Source organism: Aethalodelphis obliquidens, unplaced genomic scaffold (genome assembly GCF_003676395.1).
Source record: "Aethalodelphis obliquidens isolate GAN/ISIS:26980383/991018 unplaced genomic scaffold, ASM367639v1 scaffold23, whole genome shotgun sequence".
NCBI classification, from domain to species: domain Eukaryota; kingdom Metazoa; phylum Chordata; class Mammalia; order Artiodactyla; family Delphinidae; genus Aethalodelphis; species Aethalodelphis obliquidens.
This window is the reverse complement of record NW_020837967.1, coordinates 17,219,147-17,229,745: the sequence shown is the minus strand read 5'-3', so window position 1 is coordinate 17,229,745 and position 10,599 is coordinate 17,219,147.

Genomic DNA, 10,599 nt, shown 5'->3' with positions numbered 1-10,599 from the left:
AAGGTGACCATACGTGTGTGGGTTTATCTCTGGGCTTTTTTTTTTTTAAAGGAGTAAAGCTGTGGTTTTCTTTTTTTTTTGGAAGATGTTGGGAGTAGGAGTTTATTAATTAATTTATGTATTTTTGCTGTGTTGGGTCTTCGTTTCCGTGTGAGGGCTTTCTCTAGTTGTGGCAAGCGGGGGCCACTCTTCATTGCGGTGCGCAGGCCTCTCACTATGGCGGCCTCTCGTTGCGGAGCACAGGCTCCAGACGCGCAGGCTCAGTAGTTGTGGCTCACGGGCCTAGTTGCTCCGCGGCATGTGGGATCCTCCCAGACCAGGGCTCGAACCCGTGTTCCCTGCATTAGCAGGCGGACTCTCAACCACTGCGCCATCAGGGAAGCCCTGGCATGAACTATTTTGCCCCAACTTTCCTGTGTTGAGCCCAGAAGCTTTAGGGCTCCTGAAGTTTGCCCGAATCCTAATGGCCCAGAGCCTCTGTGGATTGCACTGTTTCTCTGAGAAAACAGAATGCTGTGCCCCTGAGGTTCCCCAGACATCACTGGAAGCCCCGCTGCGTGGAGCAGACTTGTCCCAGAAGGCATGCCGACCAGCCCTATGTCTGGGCCACCTGCGTGTAAGGCAGAGTCTGACCACACTGGGCCCCAAATGTCCCACAGATGACTAGCTCGTCTCTGGGTTTGGAACAAGTGTGTGCTTTGTTTTTGAAAACATTTTGAGTCACACATTTTTAATTGTTTTATTTTTACATTTGTTTTTCTCCAATAGCTGAAAGAGAGAGAGAGAGCTATGTTCATATTTCTCTCTCTGGATAATTGAGAGGCGGTTTCAGGCCCTGAGTAGGACCTCCTGCCTCAGACACCTCTACCTCTTGTTCAGTATCACATGGTAAATGCTTGCCGTCCTTTGGCTTTTACAAGCGATGACAATGAAAGCCTCTGGAAGAGGCAACACGTGAATCCTCACCAGTCACCTTCACTAGAGTCTGAGTCCAGAAGCACCGGTCCTGGAAGCAGGCTTTTCTGTGAAGGTGAGGATCTTGGTTAGGGAAGATGTGTCAACGGAGTGTCGTAAACACGCTCCCACGTTACCAAGCAGTTCAGGTTTGTTAGCGCTTGTATTTTCCTCTTATGTTTTAGGTAATGGGGGTCGGGGTGGGGAGGAAGGGAGGGAGGGAGGGAGGAAGGAATGAAGGAAGGGGGGGAGGGAGGGAGGGAAGGAGGGAGACACTGGGTGGCTGTGACTGTGAGTCCAGGATTAGATGAACAAGTCTTGTCAGGAGCACAAACCAGTCCCCATTCCCCTCTATGTGTGTCTCTGCCTGTTCTTGACCATGAAACGCTAGGAGGGAGAATGAAGGAATTCAGTCTATTTTAAAACTCAACAACTGTTAAACGCTAACCCCCCAAGCATTCAAAACACTTTATCAGCCTCTTTGTTGAATGAAGGATATATTCGGAAGCCTCTTTGTTGAATGAAGGATATATTCGGAAGCCCCCGACAGTGGTGTCTGGACAAGCAGGCGACAGGGAATTCCTCTCTGAGCCAAGGTCCCCCCTACCCACCGGCGATGGAAGGGACACGGGTCTCCTCAGGCAGTGTTTTCAGGTCAAGTTTTCTCCTAAGGGAGAAATTAAGGAAGGAGGGAACATGCATCTCATCAGCTGCAGTGTGGTTGGTTCCACCTGGACCTCCGGGGAAACCAGCCAGGCCAGGACCACACTGTACTCACTTGTGAAAGCAAAGACAGACCACAGAGCAGAGAAAGTCAGTGTGAGGAAATGGACAGGAGGGTAGACAGAGTGATGCGTGATACAGCAGAGCGGGATCGGACGGCAAAGGATCACTTCATATCTAAGGGTGTGATCCAGGTAGGAGCAGGGTCATCACAGAGACAGGAGGCAGGCCCGCCCCGGCCAGGGCACACATTCCCTCCCTGGATGGCGCAAGGCCACCCACCTTGTGGGTGGAGGAGCTGGAACTCAACACAGGGCCCGATATCAAAGCCCTTCGCCCTTCGCCCCTTAAGTGCGATGGCCTCAGCCTAGGAGAGAACAGATTCTGGGAGGGGCCACGAGAGGAAGCTGGAGGAGTTGTTTCGTTTTGTTTTGTTTTCTAAAGAAGGTACTAGAGAGCTTGTTGAGTCCTTCTGAAAAAGAGTGAGGGTTTCATCCAACAATAATATATTGATATATACTCCGTGCCAGACACTGGGCCAGGTTTAGGGATGTAGGTGAGTAAGACACAGCCCTTGCCTTCAAGGACAGGGAGACAAGGGCTTTTCTACCCATAAGAACAGTGATCAACTTTCCAGATCCCAAGAGAGCTAAGACATGGTGAAGTAACTGTAATGAATGATGGGCCTGAAATAGAGGCACAAAGAGGGTGTGAAGGAGAAAACGAATATCTGCAATGTGTGCACGTGTGCGTGTGTGTGCGCACACTAGAGAGAGAGAGAGAGAGAGAGAGAGAGAGGGAGGCACGTTATAGATGAAGAACATAGGGTTCTATGACATCTCATGACTGCCTAAGCCCACACCGTGTAAGTGCAAGGCTGGGATCCATCCCACATTATTTGACCCCAAAGACCCTGGTGTTCCCATGTGACACAGCTGGGAACAACTGGGGAAACTGGGGAAGATCCAAAGAGAAGCTCTCAGTCTCAGCTGAGCCCAGAACAGACATCTCTCTGGGCCTCTGCTCTTCCTTTCTGGAGCGAGCTAAGCTCACAGATTTGTTTGGTGACCTACCTTCATCTTTCTTGGAGAGAAGTGGCATAAATAAATTCAATCATTTATTAAAAGGCAACAAAGAGCCCCTCCTGTTGGCTGAGCTGGGATTTCTGGAAAGGCTCTTTTAGGGGGTAACCCATTCTAATCCCAGCACTACCTCCAGACAGTTTCCTTGAAAAGATTGAGTTGTGTGTACAAAGTGAATCTTTAAGAATGATTTTTCCCAAGGTGTGGCTCTGGTCTCATCTTAAGCGGGGCTTTTAATGGGTGTGAATCACCCTGAGAATGAATCTTTTTTCTTTTTTTATAACTATTCTCCTTATCTGAGTGCACTGATGCCTCAGCCTGCTTCGAGAAGAGCTGAAAGCAAGGGGCCTGCAGTAGCTCATCACAAGCCTTCTTGGGACCCCAGCGTTGATCTCTGGTCTCATGTCATGTTAACAGCGATCCTCCTTCAGTTCTGTGGGTTCTAGCTGAACCTGGGAGGGGAGTGGTCATGTAGCCACCTGGGCATAGCCGAGATGACTAAGCAGTTACTATTATGTTTCTAAGGCCAAGCACTAATCCTTCAAGGTGGAAAACAGCCAACAAGAGCTTAATGATTTATTTGATTCAAAAATTGAAAGGCAGGGCTTCCCTGGTGGCGCAGTGGTTGAGAGTCTGCCTGCCGATGCAGGGGACACAGGTTCGAGCCCTGGTCTGGAAGCACCCACATGCCGCGGAGCAGCTGGGCCCGTGAGCCACAACTACTGAGCCTGCGCGTCTGGAGCCTGTGCTCCACAAGAGAGGCCGCGGTAGGGAGAGGCCCGCGCACCATGATGAAGAGTGACCCCCGCTTGCCGCAACTAGAGAAAGCCCTCACACAGAAATGAAGACCCAACACAGCCAAAAATAAATAAATTAATTAATTAAAAAAAAATTGAAAGGCAGAAGTTTAAGGAAAATACATAAGACATACCTCTTAATATTTTAATCGGTGTGTATGTGTTCTGTATTTCAGCCCTATTGTGAGGTCTTTGAGGTCAAAGCCAAATCTGCTAAGTTGTTTTCCTGTCACCCCAAGAACATCCCAGGGTAGTTCCCTTAATCAATCCATGGTGATAAAGATGGCCTTGCAAATAGCTGTGTAGCATTTTCCTTTTTAATTTAAAATAGCCACTACAACTGTTGTTTTTCCCTAGTTGACTGGTTCCATGTAATTTGAAATTTTGTTATCAGATGCATATATATTAAGATTTTTATGTCTTCTTGATGAATTGACCCTTTTATCACTGTGAAATGTCCCTGTTCATCTCTAGTAATATTCTGTTTCCTGAAGTATATTTTTCTGGTGTTAATATAGCCATTCTCCTCATTATATTTGTTTTCTCTTAAATTCTTGAGTATATTTAGAATAACTGGTCTTAAAGTCCTTGTCTGCACATGGAAGCAACCTAAGTGTCCATCGACAGATGAACGGATAAAGGAGATGTGGCACATATATACAAAGGAATATTATTCAGCCATAGAAAGAAACGAAATTGAGTTATTTGTAGTGAGGTGTATGGACCTAGAGTCTGTCATACAGAGTGAAGTAAATCAGAAAGAGAAAAGCAAATACCATATGCTAACACATATATATGGAATCTAAAAAAAAAAAAATGGTTCTGAAGAACCTAGGGGCAGGACAGGAATAAAGACACAGACATAGAGAATGGACTTGAGGACACCGGGAGGGGAAAGGGTAAGCTGGGACGAAGTGAGGGAGTGGCATGGACATATATACACTACCAAATGTAAAACAGATAGCTAGTGGGAAGCAGCTGCATTGCACAGGGAGATCAGCTCGGTGCTTTGCAACCACCTAGAGGGCTGGGGCATGGAGGGTGGGACAGAGATGCAAGAGGGAGGGGATATGGGGATATATGTATACACAGAGCTGATTCACTTTGTTATACCTCAGAAACTAACACAACACTGTAAATCAATTATATTCCAATAACCATGTTAAAGAAAAAAAAAAAGAAAAGAAAGAAAAAGATTATATTCTTGATGTGGGAGCTGATCCTGCCTGTCCTCTCCCTTCTCTGCACCGCTGACCCCAGACCCAGGCAGAGAGATGAGGCACTCCTCCCTTCCCAGCAGTGTTAACATTTCAATTGAAAGGTGATCTAGTAACGTGGTTAAAGGCATAAATATATTTTGATACCAATGTGCCAAGCTTCATAATCCAAGTTTCATCACTTATACCATGTTTGACTTTGGAAAAGTTACTAAAAAAAGTTACTCTGGGCCTCTGTTTTCTTGTCTAGAAACATGGATAAGTAATAATGCCTTACGAGGGTTGTGGTGAAAATTAAACATGTTGTTAATTTTTAAGTGTTTGAGTGGTGTGTGGCAAACAGAAGCTTCTGTGTAAGTTTTGGCTGTTATATCCTGCCAGGTCTTAGTTAATGCATATATGAACATACAATGGTCCCACTGATTCCGACCATCTCAACATTCAGGCCACGTCCTTGACAACCCTGTGTCTTCATTCAAAACTCACAGCAGACACAGAAAAGTGGAATCATGCTTCATAAAAGAGGAAACCAAAGCAGAGGAAGGGAGTGGCCTTCCCACAATCAGCAGGTTTGTCAATGCTGAACCCGGGCCTTGAGCCCACGTCAGCCTGGTGCCCAGGCCATGGCCCTTCCACTGGGCTCCAAGTGAACACAGGGAGGCTCCTCAGACATAGTCCTCAGTGTATCTCAGGGGTTTTCCGTTTTAGTCTCACACAAAACTGCAAGAGAACTTATATTTTCCTACTAAATATGCTGCATAGAGAAGGAAACAGAGGCTCAGAGAGTAAGCAATTTTCTCAAGGTTTAACATCAAGCAACCATAGAGGAGGCGTTTGAACCCAGGTCAACAGAATTCCACAAGCCCAGGCCTTAAGTTCTTCACTGTGCTGCTTCCATCTATGTTGAATTTTTAACAAAAGTAGATTTGCTCTAAATTTCATGTTCTGGTAACTTGCTCTTTTGCTTAATAATAAATTGGAGACCTATTCCATAACAACAACAACAAAAAGTCCTTGTCTGCTAATTCCATCTTCTGGAACTACTATGTCTGGGTCTGTTGATATTGACTGTTTTTTCTCTTCATTATGAGTCACACTTTTTCCTGCTTCTTCACACGTCTAGCTATTTTTACTGAATGCTGGACACTGTGTATGCTACATTGTTAGATGTCTGGATTTCATCTTCATTCAAAAATGTTGAATTTTGATTTGACAGACAGTTGAGTCGTTTGAGGATTAGCTTGATATTTCTGAGACTCATTTTTTTAACATCTTTATTGGAGTTTAATTGCATTACAGTGGTGTGTTAGTTTCTTCTTTATAACAAAGTGAGTCAGCTATACATATACATATATCCTCATATCTCCTTCTGAGACTCATTTTAAGCTGTTAGAGTGAATTCAGTTTGGCCCTACTACTAAGGTATTACATTTCTAGTCTTTATTTAATTTCCCAGGGGGTTAACAAGGTATCCTCACTCTGGCTGGATGGAATTTAAATGTCTTCCTATCCTATGTGAGACCTAGGAATTGTTCAGCTTAAAAAGCTTCCTTGAAGTTACTTATTTCCTGACCGTATAGAGTTTTTCTCTTTACATGTAGAGCTCAGTATTCAGTCAAAGACTCAGGGAAATTCTATGCACATTTCTGGGGTTCTATATAGCTTCCTCTCATCTGTCTTCTCAACTCAGTAAGGCCTCCATGCTCTGCTTAGGTTTCCCCTGGGAGCAGTACAAAAACCGCCTCCAGACAAAAAGCTAGAAGTATCATCAGGGTGACTTCATTTGTTTCCCTTACGTCAGGGACCACAGTCCTTTGCTGTCTATTTTCAACATCTGAAAGTTTTTACTTCACCTATTGCATCCAGTTTTCTAAGTTACTTACAGTGAGAGGTCTAGTCCAGTATCATTTATTCTGACATGACTGTGGGCAGAAACCCTACTTAATGGTCTGTGTCAACCTTGACCCCAATTTCCCTTTACCCTGAGGACACAGAGAAACAGCAAGATTTTTCCTCCCATTCATCTTTCATCTATTCTTGCTATATGGAGCTGTGTACTTGCTGTCAGGGCTCTGCAAACAACTTCCCCTGAAGCATTCTAACCAGGCCGTGAAAATGATAGATAAACCTGGGTATAACCACCTAGGGAGCCGACCTGTGTACTCTTAGGAAAGAAAGAGATATGAAAAGCGAGAGGAGGAAGAGCAGAGGGAAGACCAAGAGGAGGAAAATAAATTCCAAAAGGAGAACAGATAAGGAAAAGAACAAGAACTTTAAATCTCCACGAATTAAGTTTTTCAAAAGAATCAGAACACTTATGCCTCAGCCCTGAGGCTCACCAGGATTGCTGTGAGCAGTAGGGACTAGAAAAGGGGCCAAAATATGTCTTTTGGATCATTGCATTTTCTCCCTTTTGCAAGGAAGGGCATATTTATGGTAAGAAATCCTTACAATAAGACAGTGAAATGTGATGGTGATAGGGAAAATATTCTAACTTAATAAATTTTTAAAAATGCAAAGTTATCAAATGAGGACAATGGATTTTGGAATTGGAGTGAAGAGGTGTTGAGTGCTTGGAGACATCGGTTGCGACTTGAGCCTGTTTCTAGATAAGTGTTCTAGCTGTGCTGAATAATACAGCCAAGGCAAAGTGGCGCCTCTCAGCTTCCGTAGCAAAAACGGCTCACTGCATGTGGTTTATGACAGCAGTAAATAACCCATCCTGGGGACAACAGGGATTGAGTTATTCCTTCTTACTTGTAGTTCTGATTTCTTACTTGCATTCCAGACTTAGCTCTTTGGAAACAAAACCCATACTGTTGCCAAAGTTGCTAGAGTTATGCTAGTTATCAAAAGTGATGGTATTTTTTCTGACAAAAGACAGCTGGAAATTTAATGTGCTTTTTTTGTTAATGTTGTAGGTTTTTGTTTGTTTTTGGCTTAGTGGGGGGAAGAAATGCCCTTCTTCGGTAAAAAGCCTCAGCAATCAGACCGAACAGTCTGGGAATTGCAGGGAATTTCCTGGGAGTGTTTTTCTACCATTTTTCAGGGACAAGCAAAATCTAAAACTAGTTGTTTCTTGTTTCTCCTTTTTTTGTTAAATTGGGTCACTAAGGCAGACCAGGAGCTGAAGATGTGAAACGATGTCTCAAAGTACAGCTATTTCAACATGGCCGTTGGCAGCAGCTTATGTGACCAAATACATGCATGAGCTCCTGCCATTAGCTACATGAATGCTTTCTCTATTTGGAGCTGAGAAAAGAAAAGCCTTCCCTGAAGGACGATTTCAAGCAAGAATTTCTTTTAGCCACCAACACGTGTGTTTGCTGGATCTTCCTGGTCGGTCCACCCCTCTCCTTAGTAAGTGAGAGCAGCTCGGAAGGAGGGGAAACTCATTGATTCTAAACTAAGGCTGGGATCACTGAAGCTGTGGGAGCCAGTCAGTACCTGCGGGGGTGGGTGCATTTTCAGCAGGGGTATGCCGGTGCCTCCTGTCTCTAACGCGTCTGTGACCGGTGGCACCCTAACGGGGATGATGCCTGTGTCCTGGGGGAGCTGGAGCACACAGCGGCCACACCACGGCTAGGCTCAGGCCCTGATGAGCGCCGTTCAGTTCCTGACTTCCATTCTGAAGTCCAAGGCGGAGAGGAGCCAGCTGGGATAACCTTGCCGGTGGCAACACCAGCAGCTGACAGTGGAAGGGGAGGGTGGTATCTTCAGGTGGGGAAATACATGAAGAAAGAGAGCACCACGGGCAATGCCATCTAAGTATTTATAGCCTCATGAGAGAGAGAGAGGCACACACTCTCAGGTAGCATCTGTAGACAGAGAAAGGAGTCAGAAGTCACTGTCTCAACACCTTCAGACATCAAAGAGCAAAAGTAATGAAGTTAAGAAAAGTGTCATGGGCTGAATTGTGTCCACTCCCCGCCACACCCCAGCCCAGACATTCACTTGTTGTATCCCTAACCCACAGGAGCTCATAATGTGACTGAATTTGGAGACAGGGCCTTTAAAGAGGCAATTAAGTTAGAATGAGGCCACTGGGGTGGGACCTAATCCAATCTGACTGCTGTCCTTGTGAGAAAAGGAGATTAGGACACACAGGATATAAAAAAATCAGTAAGTAACAGAAGCCTCAATTGAATGGAATCAGGAGACCAGCAGGGGGAGCCCTCACAGCCAAAGCCGACAGCAGATCCCAACAGGAAGAAGAAAGACTCCGCCTCTTTCCCAGCAGGGCTCAGCCAATGAGAAGCCACTGACTCTTTGTTTCCTGTAGCCACCACACCCACTTCCTTTTACTCCCTATAAAAGCATCCTCCTTCTTTTGCTGTGCAGGGTCTTGCACACGGCTCACCATGGTTGTGGCCCCCAAACTGCAATTCTCTGCTGATCCGCCAGGGAATTCCTGAGGGTGGAGGGATTTGGAGCGAGAATTTAAGAATCCGACCGGCCTGAGTCTGAATCCTTGCTGTATCACCGTCAAGTTCATAAACTTCTCTTCATCTAAGTTTCCTCAACTAGAAACTGAGGGAAATAAAAGCACTGCATAGGAGAATTGGGGAATTTGAAAATAGTGCAAGATGTGATGCTCAAAATTGCTTCTTTGAAACTTAAGGTCTGATGGTGGTTTTTCAGGGCTTGCTAAGTGGGTGGAATGTCTTCCACTAAAGCAGACCCATCCTTGTGTCTCTGTCCCACATATACTGGCGTTCCAGAGAGGAGTGCATTGTGGGAAAGGGCCATGCAGCTGGCATTAGGCAGTGACAGCCACTGTCGTGCCCACCTGGCATGAGCATGCAAGGACGGGGCAGCTGGGACTAGTATTGAAACATGGGTCACGCTGGTGGCCCCAGCCCATTGGCCCCGGGGCATCAGACAGGAGAGCTGGCAGACGCAGAGAAGGCCTCTGCCCCCAGACCACGGACATCGCAGACTCACTCACCTCCATCTCACAACCACGTGTACAAACTGAAGTTGATTGTGGTTCAGCAGGCAAATTGCTGCTCGGGGATGGGGTGTGTCTGAAACCATCAAAATCCTACTTTTCAGACTCACAGACATAAAGAACAGAGTTGTGGTTGCCAAGGGGGCATGGAGAGGGAAGGACTGGGAGTTTGGGGTTAGTAGATGCAAACTATTACATTTAGAATGGATAAACAACAAGGTCCTACTGTATAGCACAGGGAACTAGATCTAATCTGGTGAGATAAACCATAATGGAAAAGAATAGGAAAAAAGAATGTATATATGTGTATGACTGAGTCACGTTTCTGTACAGCAGAGATTAGCATATTGTAAATGAACTATACTTCAATTTTTAAAAATTGGAAAAATTTATTATTATATATGTGCATATATACATATATATGTATATATATGCACATAATTATATATATTTTAATATACATATGTATAATATATACATATGTGTATATATGTGTGTATGTACATATATATACATATGTGTATATATATGTATATATATCCTTTATTTAACCAAAACTTGAAAAAAGGTAAAGTTAATGCTCAAATGTAGTAACCATATTAGCCTAGTTTTCTGAGATAACTCCCTTATATTCTCTGTGCACTTTATTTGTTTTCTGTTTTATAAGTCCTACCGCATATGCCTTTTTGTAAATTTCTTCAACCCCTTTATTGGGAAGATTCAGGTTAAAAATTTTCAATAAACACTGCATATGAAATCAGTCAATCAATCAATCCTAGTTTTCTCCCAGAGAGTTTCGTGACCTCAGTCACTCATCTGTCAAGTGTGTATGTTGGACAAGATGCTCCCTAAGGCCCTTCCTAAGGGTTGTTTTA